The sequence below is a fragment of the Suncus etruscus genome, chromosome 3, assembly GCF_024139225.1.
Source record: "Suncus etruscus isolate mSunEtr1 chromosome 3, mSunEtr1.pri.cur, whole genome shotgun sequence".
In the NCBI taxonomy this organism is placed as follows: domain Eukaryota; kingdom Metazoa; phylum Chordata; class Mammalia; order Eulipotyphla; family Soricidae; genus Suncus; species Suncus etruscus.
Window position 1 is genome coordinate 155,387,608 of NC_064850.1, and position 19,479 is coordinate 155,407,086.

The following is a 19,479-nucleotide window of genomic DNA, read 5'->3' on the forward strand; positions in this document are numbered from 1 at the left end:
ACTCTTTCTTTTGAGAAATCCCACTTTGGGGGCTATCTCCTTAGGAGCTTATTTTATGGATCAGAGAATTCAAAGAGTTGGAATATATGCTTATTAAGCACAATTGCCCAAGTAGGATCTCTGATATCACATGGCCCCACAAACCACCCTGAGCACACAATTGTCAGGCCTTCATCACCAAGACTGCCACGAATATCACCCAGCATCCTCAAACACTGATGGAGAGAGTCCCTATCCCCAGCACATCTCCCCTTTGAAGCATCATAGCTCAACCATGCTTATTATGTTCACCTTACCTGCGACATGTTCAAAACACTTATATTAACCTACAATTGGGCATTATCTCAATGGTAGCTTTCATTCTATTTCCACCAGAGACAGAAGACACAGATAAGAGTTTTGTAGACATGATGGTATACCAAAAACAAAATGGTAACATTCAAAAAAATTTTTGAGAGCATACTTCACTGTGTTTTTACCACCATGAGCATGTGATTGAGAGGTGGAATTCTTTGCTGTTACCCAGTGTTATGACAAAATATTTTACCATATATCTGTATTCTAGAAAAAGATCAAGACTCAAAATACATTTTACTGAATATCTATTGATTTTTCTTCATTGTAAAGTCAAAATATTGTCAAACAATTGAAAATTTGATATTGACTATAAATGAAACTAGTATGGCTTGTTTCAGATGCTATCAAGTTGCATTGGAGGAGAAGCTTAGGCAGTTTTCCTTCAACTTCCCAGAGAAGGAAGAGCAGAAACAGAGCTGGGAGATGGAAAATTTCTAACAACTTTAATATCTATGTATTATGACTGCTAACCAGTAAATGTTCCAACATGCTTTGAATCAATCAGCTACAATTATAAAGTCTGCTCTGAATTGCTCCTAAAATTTACTATTGCTGAAACTATATAAGATATGTGAGTCTATCTTTTCCTCTTTCTTTCTTTCTTTCTTTCTTTCTTTCTTTCTTTCTTTCTTTCTTTCTTTCTTTCTTTCTTTCTTTCTTTCTTTCTTTCTTTCTTTCTTTCTTTCTTTTCTTTCTTTCTTTCTTTCTTCTTCTTTCTTTCTTTCTTTCTTTCTTTCTTTCTTTCTTTCTTTCTTTCTTTCTTTCTTTCTTTCTTCTTTCCTTCCTTCCTTCTTTCTTTCTTTCTTTCTTTCTTTCTTTCTGTTTTTCTTTTTTCTTTCTTTGTTTCCTTCTTTCTTTTCTTTCTTCTCTTTCTCTTTCTTTCTCTTTCTTTCTTTCTTCTTCTTTCTTTCTTTCTTTCTTTCTTTCTTTCTTTCTTTCTTTTTTCTTTCTTTTCTTTCTTTCTTTCTTTCTTTCTTTCTTTCCTTTTTCTTTCTTTTCTTTCTTCTTTCTTTTTTCTTTCTTTTCTTTCTTTCTTTCTTTCTTTCTTTCTTTCTTTCTTTCTTTCTTTCTTTCTTTCTTTCTTTCTTTCTTTCTTTCTTCCTCCTCCTCCTCCTCCTCTTCCTCCTTCTTCTTTTTGGTTTGTACCAAGGATACCACACAGAGCCCAGGGATACAAGCCTGGAAATTCAAGGTTTCCCCATTAATCTAGAATACAGCTGCTGTTTCTTTCTTTAAGTAAAATATTTTTAATAAAAATGCTGTTTCTACTACTTTAGTAAAGGCTTGGTTTGATATTGAAGAACACAATATTCCACTGTGAATAGAACTCTATTTAAAGCTACACTGAATGTAGACTGGAATAAAGTTACCAACGGTATTTAAAGATCAAGGCTTACATAAACAGCACACATCTCTATGAGATTAACCTGCCTTCTTGGTAAAGTATAATAAAAAGGTTGCAGAAAAAGCCATAACAATGTTATGGTAGTTATGGTTAAGACAGGTAATTATTCTGAAGTTGAAATTTATATAATTTCTCTTCTTTCTGATGTAATTATCCATTAGGCAACTAATGCACATTTTTCATGTCAAACTTAGGAACAACTCCAAAGTGAAGGGGTAGGGTAGAGCTATAAGATAAAAAGAGAAAAAGGTAAATTTGATGCATGTGGGAGCACAGAAGTATATATAAGAAGAAATCAGTGTTTATTGCACAATCTATCACTAAAAATTGCAAGAGTGTCAAGCTTTCTTTACTTAGTTATAAAACAAAGGAAATGGATATGAACCCAATACATCTCTAGCTTGACTACCCAAATAAAAAATTGTTGGGAGATATAAGTTGTAACTGAAAGGAAATATCAACATGTTAGAGCTAAGTGGAATATGGAAGTGCCTCTAATATAATGTTCTTATATTTTCAGTCAGGAAACACACTGAGGTGGACTAAGGACTTCAGTGAAGGCCACACAGCTACACACTGGGAGTTAGTTGGCAGTTACTGATGCCTAAAACACACATTAGGAAATAATGCATAGAATCATCCATAAGACAAGATTTTTTCTTTTTGTTTTCTTTTTAAAATTTTTATTGAAACCAGTGTGAATTATAAGTCTTTTTTCACAGTTAGATTTAAGGTACATAGTGGCAGTGAATTAGGGCAATTCCCACCACAAGTGTTGACCTCCCTTCACAACAGTTCCTAGCATGTATCCCGTACCTCCACCCTTAGACTCCTGAACTGCTAATGTAACAGGTCCCTTTTGTGTATAGCTTGTTGTGATTTGGGTCTCTGATTCTACTGTCATTGACTTTGGGTTGAGTATTTAGGTCTGATCATTTTTTTATTTCCATTCAATGCTCATGAGATGTCTTTGACCCTAGAACCACCCATTATTTTTCTCAATTTGTAGGAAGCCATAGAAATATCAGGCCGAACAAAATTTTTCATGTTTCATGATTCTGTTAAAAAAAAAAAGAAGCTTGTGGGAGCACCTGTCTAGAAGCTATAACTATAAATTTAAAAGAGAAAAAAAAAAAAGAAAGAAAAATGGGTAGCTGATGTGGCAAGTTTGTTTTTATTTGTTGCTTTTGTTTTTGTTTGTTTATTTGTTTGCATGGGCACAGTAAGTATTGGGGAAATTAGAAAGGAGTGGCAAGTTTGTTTTTGTTTGTTTGTTTGTTTGTTTGATTGGGCACAGTAAGTATTGGGGAAATTAGAAAGGAAATTCCCTTAGCCTAAAAGATAAAGGGTGTCTCCACCCTTGAAGAATACTGTCACGAGACAGACTACAGGCTCCAGACATGTTTATTGTCAAACCCCAAAGACTTTCTTTATGGTGCCAGAAAATGTTCTGCTCAGTCTTGGTTGTCAAATCAGTCCTCTGTAATTAGAGATCTTGATTTTTGTACAGATCCTAGGACGAATTCTAGGATAGAATCTTTCATTATGGTCCCAGGAAAAGTTCTGTTCTGTGGTGGTGGGTTGTAGTCGGTCTTCTGTAATTAGTGATCTTGTTTTTTTTGTTGTTGTTGTTGGAGTTGTTTGTTTGTTTTCTGAGTCACACTCTGCTGTGCTCAGGGGTTACTCCTGACTCTGAGCTCAGAAATTGCTCCTGGCAGGCTTTGGTGATCATATGAGATGCCAGGAATTGAACCCAGGTCAGCTGTGTGCAAGGCAAACACCCTACAGCTGTACTATCACTCTGCCCCTTGTGATCTTGGTTTTTGCACAAATTCTAGGATGGAGTTAAACAAATTTTTTTCAAAGGGCTCAGTAATTCTGCTAATTGCTGAGGATGTCTTCTCTAATTATCTAAGAAAATAACTACTGGATGGGTTCTGTATTATCCTCTTTAAGATGGAACTGAACTAAAAGCTCAAAAGCCCCTATTTAGATAGCTAAGTACCCATATATTTCCTGAAATTATTGTGAATTCAGAACCAATGGCCAGTGATGCCTAAAAGTTCAGGTTTATTTTTGCATAATATAGACTTCTTGATAAAGGAGGGTAGGATTTAGTAGCACCTAGTGATTCCTTTAGAATTATTATGATTTTTAAATAGAAATTTATGTTTATATTAAATAACTAAATGACTTGTCTGAATATCATCTCATGGCTCTAAATGCTACAGGAACTGAGCAAAAATAAGGAAGGGGGAGTGTTTGGGTGTGGGCTGAGGCAAAAATAAGCGAAGATTTACTCAAGCTCCCAGGTCACCCTATTATTTTTCAGAATTATTGAAGAGCAGCTTGTTCCAAATAAGACATAAATAATGTGGCAATAGAAGGGGTCATTTTATGCACTTACATCAAGAATATGTTCTGTTAGGATCTAATGTGATGACCAGCATCTGTCGACAAGGATATTCTTTGTAAACAAGATTGTCTCAGAAATGTGTGGATCTGTGCATTCCCTGCTGGACCACACAGATAACATACTCTTCTGTCACCTTTTCACAACCCCCCATCACTCTCAGGAATCATCTGTCCTTGACTGTAAATGACTCTCATGAATATTCAGAGAATACAAATGTGGTGAGAAATACGGCCTTATGAAGTTATAGTAGCCTTGTAGGAGAGCTTTGTGGAAGGAATGGCAGCACAATTGAAGTTAATATAATGATTTACATGGTAGTTCTACTTACTGCACACCTAAAAAAATATTAAAATCCAAAGGGTCCCCAATGTCAAAATTGAATAAATGAATAAGAATTCCAGATGCTAAAAATACTCCTGAGATCTCATTTTCTTCTTAATCAGAAAATTGCTTCAGGGAAGAAGGCTTTTAGCCTTCTGGAATCTGACAACAGCCAAGTTAACTTGGCATCTTGGCAGAAATCAAGGATAACCTGACTCTTGCCAATTGTAAACAGAAACATAAAATTTGAATGCAAAAGATACAAAGGGAAGAAAATGCCTACCTGTTGCTATGAATTAAAAAAAAAGTCGTATGCAATTTAAATTTGAATGGTTATTGGCATAGTGAAATTGGAATTTGTTCATTTTTTTTGTTTAATTTTTTAAAGGCATACTTTCCATTGAAGCTCAATCTGGTTGACTAAGACAACAGATACAATTAAAACAGAATAATTTTTCTATCAGTACAAGCTTTTCACTTATGAACATCACCACTTTCTCATTTATTCTAAACTGTAACTTTTTACTGTTCTCCCCAAATCATAGCATCTTGCTTTTTGTATGTGTGATTTCACATTGTACCTATGACTTTTTCCCTTAGCTTTAGGTTATTGGACACACCTTTGATCCAAATCAAACTTAGGGTTTTTACCTAATTTTCTGCCAGTAGTTCAGTGAATGGACTTCTGAATTCTGTTGATTATTGAATTGCTTCAGGGGATGGATCTAAAATGCAGGCACTGACCCTTAATGTCAATCATAAAATTCAGAGTCCAAAATTCAGACACGATTTTATTGTTTACAGTGTATTTCTGGCAATGTGATCATAAGCAGCCTGACTGCTTTATGGATTTGTCTCTCTCCTGAGCAAACTTAAAAGAAGACTTTGTAAAACCTATGTTGGTTTATTGGGTGTCTGAACAATAGCTACTAGTCTTACTTTCTCTGTATATTTCTGGCTCTATGTATCAAAAGAGTTTTAAAACAGCATTTTTCTTTGTGTGTTTATATGCCTTGTTAGCTAATAATTATGCAACATATATAAAAATAGCGAGAACGTGTTAAGATAAAATATCTTATTTTAAGTATCTCATATAAGATATGCAAAAATGAGATAATCCTAATTTACATAAATTAATATGTCTATTGTTCTTCATTTGCAAATAACTATTCATTGTAAGTTTATCTATAAGGTTCATGTTTAACATACTGGAGTTCTACATTTATCATAGTGATGTTTTTTATTAATGATAATTTAGGTATTTCCACTAGTACCTTCACAAAGCATTGCTACAACATAGAACAGTAGATACTTGGCCTTTGTATTGCTTCCTTTCTGCATACATCTAAACCATTTCTAGGTTGATTTTGACCATAAATTAAACAAATTAATAAAAATTTTTTCTCCATAAATATTTTTCACTAAATATGTAGGCAGAAGCCACCCACATCACAGTAAATTGTCATTTGAAAGAAAGGACATGGCAATTGCCCAGTATGTGTTTATTTTTTTCTCTGGGCTGGATCCAAACAAATAAGATGCTTCCTGGGATGACAGCTGTCGAATGACACTAGTGTTAAATCAGAACTTTCATTCTTCTTCACTGGTTTTTAAAAATCACCACTGCTATGGACAATATTTTTGCACTATGGACACACACACAACCTAAGGGGTTTTAAAATGTTCTGAAAAATGGAGACATTTTAGAAGGATAAAATGAAGAAAATTATAGAAATTATGTAGATAATTAAAAAGAGATATCTAATAAAAATAAAATATTAGTGTAGAAAAGGCCAGTTTTATTATATATTGTATTGTTATAGATTATGTTGTTATATATTGTATGTATTTTGTTATATGTATTATATTATTATATAAAAGATAATACTATCATTAAGATACTCCATACATATCCTTTCGCAAAGTCTCATTACCATGACATAATGCAATTATGCATTTTCTCACCCATGTAACCAGATGATAAAATCCAATAGACACTGAGAAAAATTATTTTTCAAAATGGCCTCCTATTAGCCCCCCTCACACATCTTCCAGTCTGCAGAACTGTTAGAAAGTGTTATATTAACTCCAACTCTACCATTATGAATGTTTTAACCAGGAAGTAAAAGGACATAAAAGGATGAGGCAACAAACACTTAATATACAGGAAATCCTAGAACATCTTCAGATACGTAGACATGAGAGAATGATGGTTCGTTCAAAGAGATGTAAGATGTTTTGTTCAATGGTATGGTAAGCAGAGGAGCAACAGGCCGTGAACTTTGCCTGAAGAGTTAAGTAGAGATCCTGTCATGAAGTGTCTTGTCAGCCAAATAATACAAATTGGGTTATTACCAAGAGCAGTTGTGGAGAAAAGTGGGCTCTGAAGTGCTTCATGTAGGAGAGTAAAATGGGGTCAATATAAATAGCAAAAAAAGGGGTTTTGTAAGGCCACTGCCTCATTAAGGAAACAAGCAAAACTTTATATAACAAAGGTAAAATTAGCTTTGCATTTATTGAGGTGAAGGTCCATGGGAATTCAAATACATGTGCCCAGGAAGCAGACAGTGCTATAGAGAATGATGCTGGATCAGATTCTTATGCATGGGACCACAGTGAGAAAATATATAGAAAGAGAGAAAAGAGGATAGAGAGTAAAACTATAGAGAGCATCAATCTCTAAGAGACGAGAAAAGGAAACAAAAGCAGACTGAAGAGTGTTCTTAGAATGCAGTCAGAGGCATGAAGCTCAAAACATCTGTCATCATAGATATTTAGAACCATTAATATACAATGCTGCAGAGAGCGAATATAGGAGGACTACAAAGACTTACTGAATTTTGTGGTCAGAAAGAAAACAGAATCATCACTGGGTGGAAATAATATACAGTAAGTAAAGTAGGTTGCTTAGAGGGCAAGGAAGGAGAGATGGTGTTTACATAAAATTCTTTGAAGAAGGTATAAAAAGGAAAGGAATAGACTGAAGAATTAAAACAGAGTTGAAAGAATTGGACACGTAGTTGTGCATTCTTTTTATATCTGTGTGAGATTGACCCATGTAGAAAGATAGATAGAAAGAAGTAACTAAAATAGACATGAAGATATAAAAAAAGAAAAAAGGAAAGACTTGTCCAAAGCACTAAATAGGCAGAAGCTTTTAGCATGCTGAATAGAGTGAAAAAAAGAAAAAGACAAGAAGGAAAATGCAGCAGAGAAGATTTAGGCACTTTCTGAATAGAGACAAGTCTAATTATCACTGGAAGAAAGTGCTAGGAGATTTTGGTGCTGTCCCTTTCTGTGAAGAAGGAATGTGTCCTACAGAACCACTTGAGAATCATACACGCTTGGAGCTGTGAGGAAAAACTAGCATGTCAGAAATTGTTCTCTAGAAAAAAAGAGAGGAAAAAGCTCAATAGGGAACAATGGATTGCCAGGCAACACTAAGAGCCTGTCAATTTATCCTGGTACCAATCTGTCTGGTGTAATTTCTATCACACTCCACAGTTGCCAGATATAAAAACAGCCAGCCAGGATGATTTTGAGAGATGACAGCATGAAATGTAATATTCTGAGAAACTGTTAGTTTGTAAGTCTTCTTCATGACCTGAGCAAAACATTCCTCCAACATATTTCAAACTGGGGCTGAGTTGAGGCGTTACCTCAACTGGTAGAACATATGAGTTCAATTGCAGGTGTGGCATATCCTCTTCTAGTTCCAGTACTACTTTCAGATAGCCCTTGTGCACCTGAGTACTATGAGGTATATCGTTGATGCTTCAAGTATTGCCAATGACTGGCCCCAAAACTGTCACCAGTTTGAGCATCTATGGTCAATTTCTACAAAGAGTGCTTCCAAAAGTTTTTTTTTTAAAAGACTACTAAAAATTAATTAGGTGATGAAGAGCACATTTCCCAACCCCCAAAAGCTTGAGCCTAGAAAAGTGAAACTGACTGACATATGTATAGCTATTCACAATGTTGAGAAGATAATACTCTTTTAGTATAACAATTAATTTTAATTAACATATAGCCTATATTCTTGTGACTCTTTTAGCATGATATTAACTTACAGAGAGAAATACCCATAGCTATAAAGCTCAACAACAAAATTAGAAGGTTGTTGTCATAAGAAAGACTTATCCACTATGAGTCTTGTTTATGTAGTTGATTGTTCTTTGTCTCTGGAATTTCTCTTCAATTTTTTTCCATTGGAATGTTGACTCGAATTTTATATGGTGGTTAGTGTGGTGTGGCCCATTCACTTTGTTCGTCACCAGTTGAAGAAGCAGGCATAAAAGTAAATGCTGGGGCCGGGGAGAAACTACAAGAGGTAAGACACTTGTCTTAGACACTTAGACATGTGTGGCACTTAGATACTTGTGTAGAAGTGGATGGTACAGACCTGGTTTGAAACTCCCACACCACATGTGATGCCCTGAGCATTAATACAGGTCATTCCTGTACACAGAGCCAGGAACGGACAGATCACGAGTATCACTGTTCACTAACTGTGTCCCCAGCTCCCTTCAATTCTCTCTCTCTCCCTCTCTTTCCCTCCCTCCCTCCCTCCCTCTCTCTCTCTCTCTCTCTCTCTCTCTCTCTCTCTCTCTCACACACACACACACACACACACACACACCCCAAAAGCTAATAATTTAGGCTGACTCACATCACAAATTAAAACTCATTGTAAGCTCTAATGTTTTTGACTCAGGAAGTCAGAGAGAACACTTAAAGTAAACACAGTTCTTTATATAAAAACAACTGATGATTTCTTTTTAAATTTCATTTTTCTTAAATCTGTGATGAGCTGGACACCAACTGTGATGGGTTTTTCTCCCAACCTCTTAATCTATAATTTTGAGAGGAGTTGGTATGGAAAAGGCCTCACAGTGCTCAGGGCTCACTCTTGTCTCTATATTTATGAATCATTTCTGCTGGTGTTCTGGGGACTAAACGTAGTGCTGGGGACCAAACTGGAGTTGACTTTGAACAAGAAAAACACATAAACGATTGTACTATTTTTTGGCCAGCAAAGTTCTGTTATTTTGACTGATTCTACACAGATATTTTTGTAAATAAAATCATAAAGTCCCCAAAGATCATAAAATCTTAAATTCTCATTCAACATTCTTCTGAATCTAAGGCTTTTACAACAGTAATTTTCTGTAAAGATAAATTTTTAACCAAAGAACACAAAATATATCCTTGCTTTTAGTGGGATGGTTACTAGATTTCTCTACTGGGATTTAAATGGCTCTGTGCAAGCCACTTTAAGAAACAAATCAATAATTAAAATATCTCCTGAGTCCTTATGGCTTTTAGAGTAAAGAGAGAGGCAAAAAAGAGAGGAAGGGTAAGAAAAATTATTTGGAAAATAAAGTTGCTGAAAATTGTTCTTTAGTGTTAATTTTGTTACTTTATTTGCAAAATTTCACATTTCAGTAGTTCTTCAGTAAAAGAATGAAGGTGGGACTAGACGATGCTTTGGCATTTAAAAACATTTATTTCTATTAGGAAATTAGAGAGATTTGACTAAGAAGTATCTCATTCCTAATCAATACCTACTAATACGAGTTAACTTGCTAACACCCTGAATCTGGTAATTATTTTAATTGATTCTTAATGAACTGTTAACCATGCTGTTGGCATACCAATATCGCAAGTAGTACTGTGAGAGAAGGGTCTGAATTCTTCAAGGGAATCTTTCTATCCATATTCTGAATGGAAATCCATGTAACAAAATAAACATTTCAGTGCCCATTTTATGAGAGTATATTTTGAAAATAAGTGTTTTAAGATATCCTATTTTTAAAAATTTCTGGGATTTATGGAAAACATAACATATATAACCATGAATAGTGAAACTGATGTAATTTTGGAGGACATGCTAACAGAAACTTTCAGACCTATGAATGAAGATACTATAGAAATAAAGATAAGAATTATGCATGTAAAAATTAATAAGCAGAATTAATGTATATCCGTTAATTTCTTTATTAAATTGTAGCATGTTTACAAAATAATCTATATGTTATATATAAAGCATTATATATACATATATATTATTCTGAGACCTGATTCAGACTGCAGTATAAAAAGAAGCTGAGCTTACTTCCTCTCATATAGACAAATACACAACCAGAAGAACCAAAAATGGCACCATTGTACCCATTAAAACCTAACAATAAGAGTAGAGTAAATCATAGTGCTTTTAAATAGATGAGGAGGCAAGGAATGTACACTGGTTTAAGGGTGTTGTATATTGTATGACTATAACTTACTCATGAACAACTTTGTAAATGTAAAAAAACCCAACTGTATTGTGAACAACCTTATAACCACAATAAAGTATTTTTTAAAAAGGCAAGGAGGGAACACCAAGATATTTTCTAGATATAAAGATTGTATTTTCATCAGAGAAGAAAACTAATGGGGTATGGGAAGAGGGTTGAATATTGTACCAGACATGCCAAAACCTTTATTCTGTGAATATTGATATTCATTATTAATTAATTAATATTAATATTAATATTAATTGAAGCCCATGTATTGACATTATTTTGACAGCAAGTAGAGTATATGTCCAGGCAAAACTATTAAGAAATGAGTATTATCTGTAGTTAAACTGCTTACCTATGCACACTTATTTACTTCAGAATCATGCACAGTAACATTCAAGTTCTAAAAAGATCTGAATTATACATAAAGAAATCTTATTTTCCATTTTTATATCATCTGTTTGAGAGGAAGGATATTCGAGGATAATGATTTCTACTTTAAAAACTCTGGGGAGGACAACATTTTGACAATCGCACACAGCAACTTATACCAACATGAACACTATCTTGGCATCTAACCTCTAACCTAAATGGAGTCTCTGAGGAACTTCTGCTTAGAGCTCCAATGTCCTCTGCAATGTACAGCTGTATTTCTTTGAGCCAATGACCTCTAACAGCACAGCTGATCCAGACCCAGAGCACCAGCTACTCAACATACCACAGTCATGTGCTGTGTGGCAGGCCACGTAGGAGGCAGTTCCCAAAGGGATGAAGAGTTTGGGAAAATTAGGAAGAACTGTGTTCCTCCATTTCAAAGGACAGTAATTATACAAGGTAAACCCATCAAGTCCTATCAAGATAGTGGCATTGCCTACTACTTGGTAGCATATACACGAAATCAAGAAAAATAAGGAAACAAAGGAATATATTCCTACTGAAAGTGTAAGGGACTCAAGAAAATACATATAAATAAGCCACCTGACAAAAAGAATTCAAAGTTTATGGGATGTATATATATATTTACACATGTGTTCATTGAATTAAAATGAACAGGTAAATTTAAAAAAATCTGAAAGGTCCAAATAGGTGTTTCAAAACTGAAGAAAATACAGTAAGATAATAAAATGGTGCATTAAAATAAGCAGTATGAATGAGATGGAAGATAAAGGCATAGAAATAGAACTCAGCTGGGCTGGGCAGAACAGCAAAATAAAGAATCTTTTAAAGTAAGATTCCTTAAAGATCCCATCGGCCAACATCAAATAGAAATTTATATTTCTAGTATAGAAAGAACATGAAGAAAAAAAGGCCAGAAAAAATATTAGAGGAGATTCTGGCCTTAAACTTCCTTACTGTGCCAATGAAAACAAACATCCAGCAGAGAAAGTCCAGAGTGCTTTAAAGTCCAGAATCTAAACACCTCAAAACCAAGCAACCTTATATTTAAAATGGTAAAATTAAGTATAAATAGATCTTAAATTCAGCCTTTACTGCTTTCTTTTTTGTTTGTTTTTTTTTGGGGGGGGCACACCTGGTGACACTCAGAGGTTACTCCTGGCTATGTGCTCAGAAATTGCTTCTGGTTTGGGGGATCATATGAGATGCCGGGGATTGAACTGAGGTCCTTACTGGGTCAGCAGCGTGCAAGGCAAACACTCTACTGCTACGCCATTGCCTCAGCCCCATCTATTGCTTTCTCAACTTGGCTGTGCTCAGCTTTTGTCTGGTGAATTACTAGCAATGATACCTTGAACTTATTTTTTATTTTCTTTTTTTCTTTATTTAAACATCTTGATTACAAATATGATTCTGATTAGGTTTCAGTCATGTAAAGGACACCCCCCCTTCACCAGTGAAACATTCCCACCACCAATGTCCCAAATCTCCCTCCATCCCACCCCACCCCCACCTGTACTTTAGACAGGCTTTCCAGTTCCTTCATTCATTCACATGATTATGGTAGTTCTCAGTGTAGTTATTTCTATAAATGCACTCACCACATTTTGTGGTGAGCTTCATGAAGTGAGCTGGAAGTTCCAGCCCTCCTCTCATTGTCTCTGAGGATTGTTGCAAAGATGACATTTATTTTTCTTAAAACCCACAGATGAGTCAGACTATTCTGTGTCTCTCTCTCTCCCTCTGACTTATTTCACTCAGCATGATAGACTCCATGTACATTCATGTATAGGAAAATTTCATGACTTCATCTCTCCTGACGGCTGCATCATATTCCATTGTGTATATGTACCACAGTTTCTTTAGCCATTCGTCTGTTGAAGGGCATCTTGGTTGTTTCCAGAGCCTGGCTATTGTGAATAGTGCTGCAATAAATAAAGGTATGAGGAAGGGGTTTTTGTATTCTATTCTTGTGTTCCTAGAGTATATCCCTAGGAGTGGAATAGCTGGATTGAATGGGAGCTCAATTTCCAGTTTTTGGAGGAATCTCCATATTGCTTTCCATAGAGATTGGACTAGACAGCATTCCCACCAGCAATGGATAAGAGTTCCTTTCTCTCCACAGCCCTCCAGCACCGATTGTTCTCATTCTTTGTGATGTGTGCCAATCTCTGTGGTGTGAGATGGTATCTCATCGTTGTTTTGATTTGCATCTTCGTGATGATCAGTGATGAAGAGCATTTTTTCATGTGCCTTTTGGCCATTTGTATTTACTTTTTATCACTTTTTATCAAAGTGTCTGTTCATTTCTTCTCCCCATTTTTTGATGGGATTACATTTTTTTTTCTTCTAAAGTTCTGTCAGTGCCCTATATATTTTGGATATTAGCCCTTTATCTGATGGGTATTGGGTGAATAGTTTCTCCCACACAGTGGGTGGCTCTTCTATCCTGGGCACTATTTCTTTTGAGATGCAGAAGCTTCTCAACTTAATGTATTCCCATCTGTTTATCCCTGATTCTACTTGTTTGGAAAGTGCAGTTTCCTCCTTGAAGATGCATTTAGTCTCAATGTCATGGAGTGTTTTGTTCTATTTACCTTAGGGTATCAGGTATTAGGGTATCGCTTTTTTGCAATGGCTAACTAGTTCTGTCAGCACCACTTGTTGAAGAGGTTTTCCCTGCTCCACATAGGATTTCTTGCTCCTTTGACAAAAATTAGGTGATTGTATGTCTGGGGAACATTGTCTGAGAACTTAAGCCTATTCCACTGATCTGAGGGTCTGTCTTTATTTCATTACCATGCTATTTTGATAACTATTGCTTTGTAGTACAGTTTAAAGTTGGGGAAAGTAATGCCTCCCATTTTCCTTTTCCCTAGGAATGCTTTAGCTATTCGAGGGTGTTTATTGTTCCAGATGAACTTCGTAAGTGTTTGATCCACTTCTTTGAAGAATATCATAGGTATATTTAGAGGAATCACATTAAATCTGTACAATGCTTTGGGGAGTATTGCCATTTTAATTATGTTAATCCTGCCAATACATGAGCAGGGTATGTGTTTCCATTTCTGTGTGTCTTCTCTTATTTCTTGGAGCAGGGCTTTATAGTTTTCTTTGTATAGGTCCTTCAGGTCTTTGGTCAAGTTGACTCAAAGATGTTTGAGTTTGTGTGCCACTAATGTGAATGGGATTGCCTTCTTGACGTTCATCTCTTCCTTATCATCATTGGTGTATAAAAAGGTCTTTAATTTCTGTGTGTTAATTTTGTAGCTTGTCAACTTGCTATATGAGTCTATTGTTTCTAGAAGCTTTTTGGTAGATCTTTAGGTTTTTCTAAGTAGAGTATCATGTCATCTGCAAACAGTGACAGCTTGACTTCCTTTCTATCTGGATTCCCTTGATATCTTTTTCTTGCCTGATCACTATAGCAAGCACTTCCAGTACTATGTTGAAGAGGAGTGGTGAGAGTGGACAGCCTTGTTTTGTACCAGAATTTAGAGGAAAGGCTTTTAGTTTTTCTCCATTGAGGATAATATTTGCCATTGGCTTGTGGTAGATGGCTTTAACTAGATTGGGAAAGGTTCCTTCCACTTCTTGAACTTCTGCTATGTGCCAAGGTTCACTGACTAGGGGACAACAATGAAAAAAGTAGCTCCTTGCAGTTGATGGTATAAAATAAAAAAGCTAAGAGAGCCTTCTGAACTTTAATGATCCCTCCCTGAGAAAGAGGGCTGTTAAATGAAGGGATGATATTAAAAATAATAAAATATGAGCCAAATTCCCTTTGCTGAAACCATTAACACTTCCAATGATAGAAACCCAGTTTAAGCAATCACAAATACACAGGGCAGAAACATCCCTAAAACTTGTGAAAAACTTGCTGGAACTTAGGATCTTCAACTGCCTTGTTTCACATAAGTAATTCTGAATTTTCATCACAGTCCAGGCACTTAAGGTCATGATACCAGTAACAAAATTCCAAATTTCAGGAAAACAAATCATTGCCAGCTTAGAGCCACTACTAGTTCACCTTCAGCAATGATGTATATCCCAGGAATGATGGGCCTTGAACTTGACCATAATTGGGATGACAGCCTGATTTTGGAGGAATGAATGTATCTTTTTATCTGAGAGGCTCCAGAGAAAACCATTCTTACAGTCTAGAAGCTAAATTTCATCTGCCACAAAATACATTTAGCATGAAAAAGGCAAGTCGAAATCTCCATCACACGACAAAAGCATAGTTATCAGTCTGCTTGTGAAATTTAAACAAAATTATCTCCAAAAAATTCAGTAAGGTGACTCAACTTTGCTTAAAATCAGAAACTTGTAGCTACTTCCTTTCACTTTTATATGTCACTCAAAAATTAAAATATAACCTGTGCATACTAATCCTTTCCACAGTTTATCAAAAGAAAAAATAATAAAAAGGTATATCTGAATTATTATTTTGACATTATTTTTGGTTTATATGACTAAAAATATTTTTATTTTGTTTTTTAAGATTAAAAATTCACACTGCTGGTCAAAAAAAATTTTTTGAGGGAAAGTACATTTGTAACAGACTATTATACAGGGGTGGACTGGATAAGTATACTTTCATACAGTGTACTAAGCAACTCACCTTAAATGTTATTTCTGAGTTCTAAACTAAGTTTAGATATTAGTACTTGTTTAATACTAAAAACCCTTACCCAAGATATAAAATAAAAAATTTAAAAGTTTAATTTAAAAATAAAAATATATTGAGGACCCCCCAGATCAGCCAGAAAAGCAAACAAACAAAAAATCATTTAATTGCTAAAATGTTATTGGTTCCTAACAAAAAAGTGTAGTAGTTGCTCAGATTGGATAGATTTGTATATTTTAAGCAGGCAGTATATTTTGTAGGATAAAAATTATTATATATAATAGGAATTATTATGTAGTATAGAAGTTATTATTAGGATGGAAAATTGTAGTGAAAAATGTTAACTTATCTAGTGAGATCTTTATCAATTTTTGCTGATTTGCTTATTAATATATGTGTATAAACATTAACTCTATGACTTAATGATCATTTTATGAGACATTTCTTTATTTTTCCAGCTTAAATCATTTTATTCTCTTCATCATTATAATATTCAATTTGTACAAAATAATTTATCATACTGTAATTTCCTATTAGAGAAATATTTCTTCATAATATTTCTTCTCCACACACACATTCAGCATCCATACCAGCTTCTGATCTGTAGCAGTATCTGTCTTCATTTGGCCTAGACAGTAGGAGAAACTCATTCAGAAAAATTTTCAATCACTTTGTTGTTCTTTTTTTAAATGTCCCTCTATAACCAACAACCTTGAGGTGGAGACCACACTCTGGGGAAAGCTTCAATTTCTTCTTGTGTGATTCTAAATATGGAGGCACTTTGTGTGGTTGGGAAGCTCTTCCACTAAATTCTTAAGAATATCTTCTGGATTCATCCTAGTCACAATGACGAATCCCAAAGCTAGGGATACAATACTGAAAGCAGCAAGATCAAAAAGGGAAATTACATTCAAAGGAACATCCTTAAGACTTACAGCAGACCTGTCACAAGAAACCCTCAAGGCCAGAAAGCAGTGGTAAGAATATAGGAACAAAACTCAATGAAATAAATTATTCACCTAAAATACTACACCCAGCCAGACTCATTTTCAGGTTTGAAGGAAGTAAAAATGGATTCATGGACAAACAACAGCTCAGAAACTTTAAAGAGTTAAAACCAGCCCTGAAAGAAAAGCTGAAAGGCCTACTTTAAGGCAAGAAAGACCAATAGACACACCAAACCTCTACTCAAAGATAAAACTAAATCCAAATCCAATGACAATTATCTCTCTCAACATCAATGGATTAAATGCACCTGTTAAGAGATGTAAATCAGCAAAATGGATCAAGTAGCTGAGATCAACATTTTGCTGCCTACAGAAACACATCTGAATAATCAAAACAAGCATAAACAAAATCAAAGGCTGAAGAAAAATCATCCAAGCAAACAACACTTTTTTTTTTTTTTTTGGTTTTGGGTAACACCCATCAGTGCTCAGGGGTTTCTCCAGCTCTACACTCACGGTCCTATCAGGTTCAGGGGATCATATGGGATGCTGGGATTTGAACCACCATCCTTCTGTATGCAAGGCAAAGGCCCCACCTACATGCTATCTCTCCGACCCCGCAAACAACACTGGAGTGGCCATATTAGTATCAGATGAAATAAACATTAGGTTCAGAAAAGTTATAAGGGATAAAGATGGTCATTTTGTACTAATCAAAGGATATGTACAACAAGAAGAAATCACACTGATAAACATATATGCACACAATGATGGACCAGCAAAATATTTAATACAACTGTTGACAAACCTTAAAGAAAATATCAATATAACAAAACAATAATAGTGAGAGATCTCAGCACTGTCCTGACACCCCTTGATAGGTCAACCAAGTTGAAACCCAACAAGAATATATTAACTCTGAAAATAGAACTGGAAGAAGTGGCCTAGTAGATATACATAAGGCACTCAATTCCCATAAAACTGGATATACATTCTTCTCCAAAGCACATGGGTCATTCTCCAGGATAGACCACATGCTGCCCACAAAACATATCTCCATAAAGTCAAATAAATAGAAATTGTACAAACTACCTTCACTGATCACAAGGCATTGAAACTAAAAGTGAACTACAAAGAAACACAGAAGAAAAACTATAACACCTGGAAACTAAAACAACCAGTGGGTCAAAGGTGAAATCAAAAAGGAAATTAAAACATTCTTGGAAACAAATGACAATGAAGAACACAAATTGTCAGAATTTATAGAATGCAACAAAAGCACTACTATGAGGAAAATTTATAGCCTTGCAAGCACACATCAGAAAAGAAGAAGGGGCCTATATAAAAAAAAAGCTTAACGACACAGCTTTTAAAATTAGAAAATGGTCAACAAAAGGAACTAAATATTGATAGGCAGAAGGAAATAACAAATCTTAGAGCAAAATCAATGAGGTGGAAATCCAAAGAATAAACCAAAGAATAATCACTGTTTTCCTATGACATACTATACATAGAAAACCCCAAAGACTCCACCAAAAAAGCTTCTAGAAACAATAGATTCCTATAGCAAAGTGGCAGGCTACAAAATTAACAATTAAAAATCAATGGCCTTCTTATACACCAAAATCCAAAGAATAATCCAAAAGATGAACAACAGCAAAAGTTGGTTCTTTAAAAAAATAAACAAGATCAACTAACCACTAGCAAAACTCACAAAGAAATGGAGAGAAAGAATTCTAATAAACCATATTAGGAATGAAAAGGGAGAGATCACTAGAGATAATGAAGAGATTCAAAGGATAATCAGAGACTACTTTGAGAAACTTTATGCCACAAAACATGAAAACCAGGAAGAAATGATAAATTCTTAGACTCTTATAATCTTCCATGGTTAAACCAAGATGATCTATAATATCTAAACAGAGTCATCACTACTGAAGAAGTTAAATGGTCATCAAGAGTCTCCCCAAAAACAAAAGCCCAGGCCCGGATGAATTCACTAATGAATTTTTTCAAACCTTTCAAGAGGAACTTCTACCAATCCTCTTCAGGCTCTTTCATGAAATTGAAGTATCAGGAACACTCCCAAATAGTTCTCATGAAACTAACATCACCTTGATACCAAAACCAGGAATGCTACCAAAAATAAAAAGAAAAGAAAAGAAAGAAAACTACAGACCATTGTCTCTCATGAACACAGATGCAAAGATCCTTAACAAAATTCTGGCAAATAGGATCCACTGTCTCATAAAGAAGATTATACACTATGACCAAGTAGGATTTATTCTAGGAATCCAAGGATGGCTTACCATCCATAAGTCAACCAAGAGAGTACACCATATCAACAAAAAATAAATAAAAATGATATGATCATATCAATAGAAGCAGAGAGCATTTAATAAGGTCCAACACCCATTCTTGGTGTATAAAAAACTGTCATCAAGTTGGGAATGAAAGGAACTCTTCTCAAAATAGACAAGGCTGGGGCCAGAGAGATAGTGGGGAGGTAGGGCATTTTCCTTGCATGCCGAAGGACAGTCTTTCAAATTCCATCATTCCATATGTTGCCTGAGCCTGCAAGGAGCAATTTCTGAGTGTAGAGCCAGGAGTAACCCCTGAGCACTGCCAGGTGTGACCCAAAAACAAACAAAAAAAAATAAAAAATAAAAAAGTCAAGGCCATCTACTACAAGCCAATGGCAAATATTATCCTCAATGGAGATAAAC

General features: G+C 35.1%; 1 protein-coding gene and 1 pseudogene across 1 annotated transcript in view; both read right to left on the reverse strand.

Annotated features, from left to right (window-relative positions):
• The window catches only part of CHST9 (carbohydrate sulfotransferase 9), a 322,915-nt gene that overhangs the window by 296,057 nt on the left and 7,379 nt on the right, over positions 1-19,479 (reverse strand). The gene's annotated exons all lie outside the window — the stretch shown is intronic.
• The window catches only part of LOC126003909 (39S ribosomal protein L13, mitochondrial-like), a 117,747-nt pseudogene that overhangs the window by 95,664 nt on the left and 2,604 nt on the right, over positions 1-19,479 (reverse strand).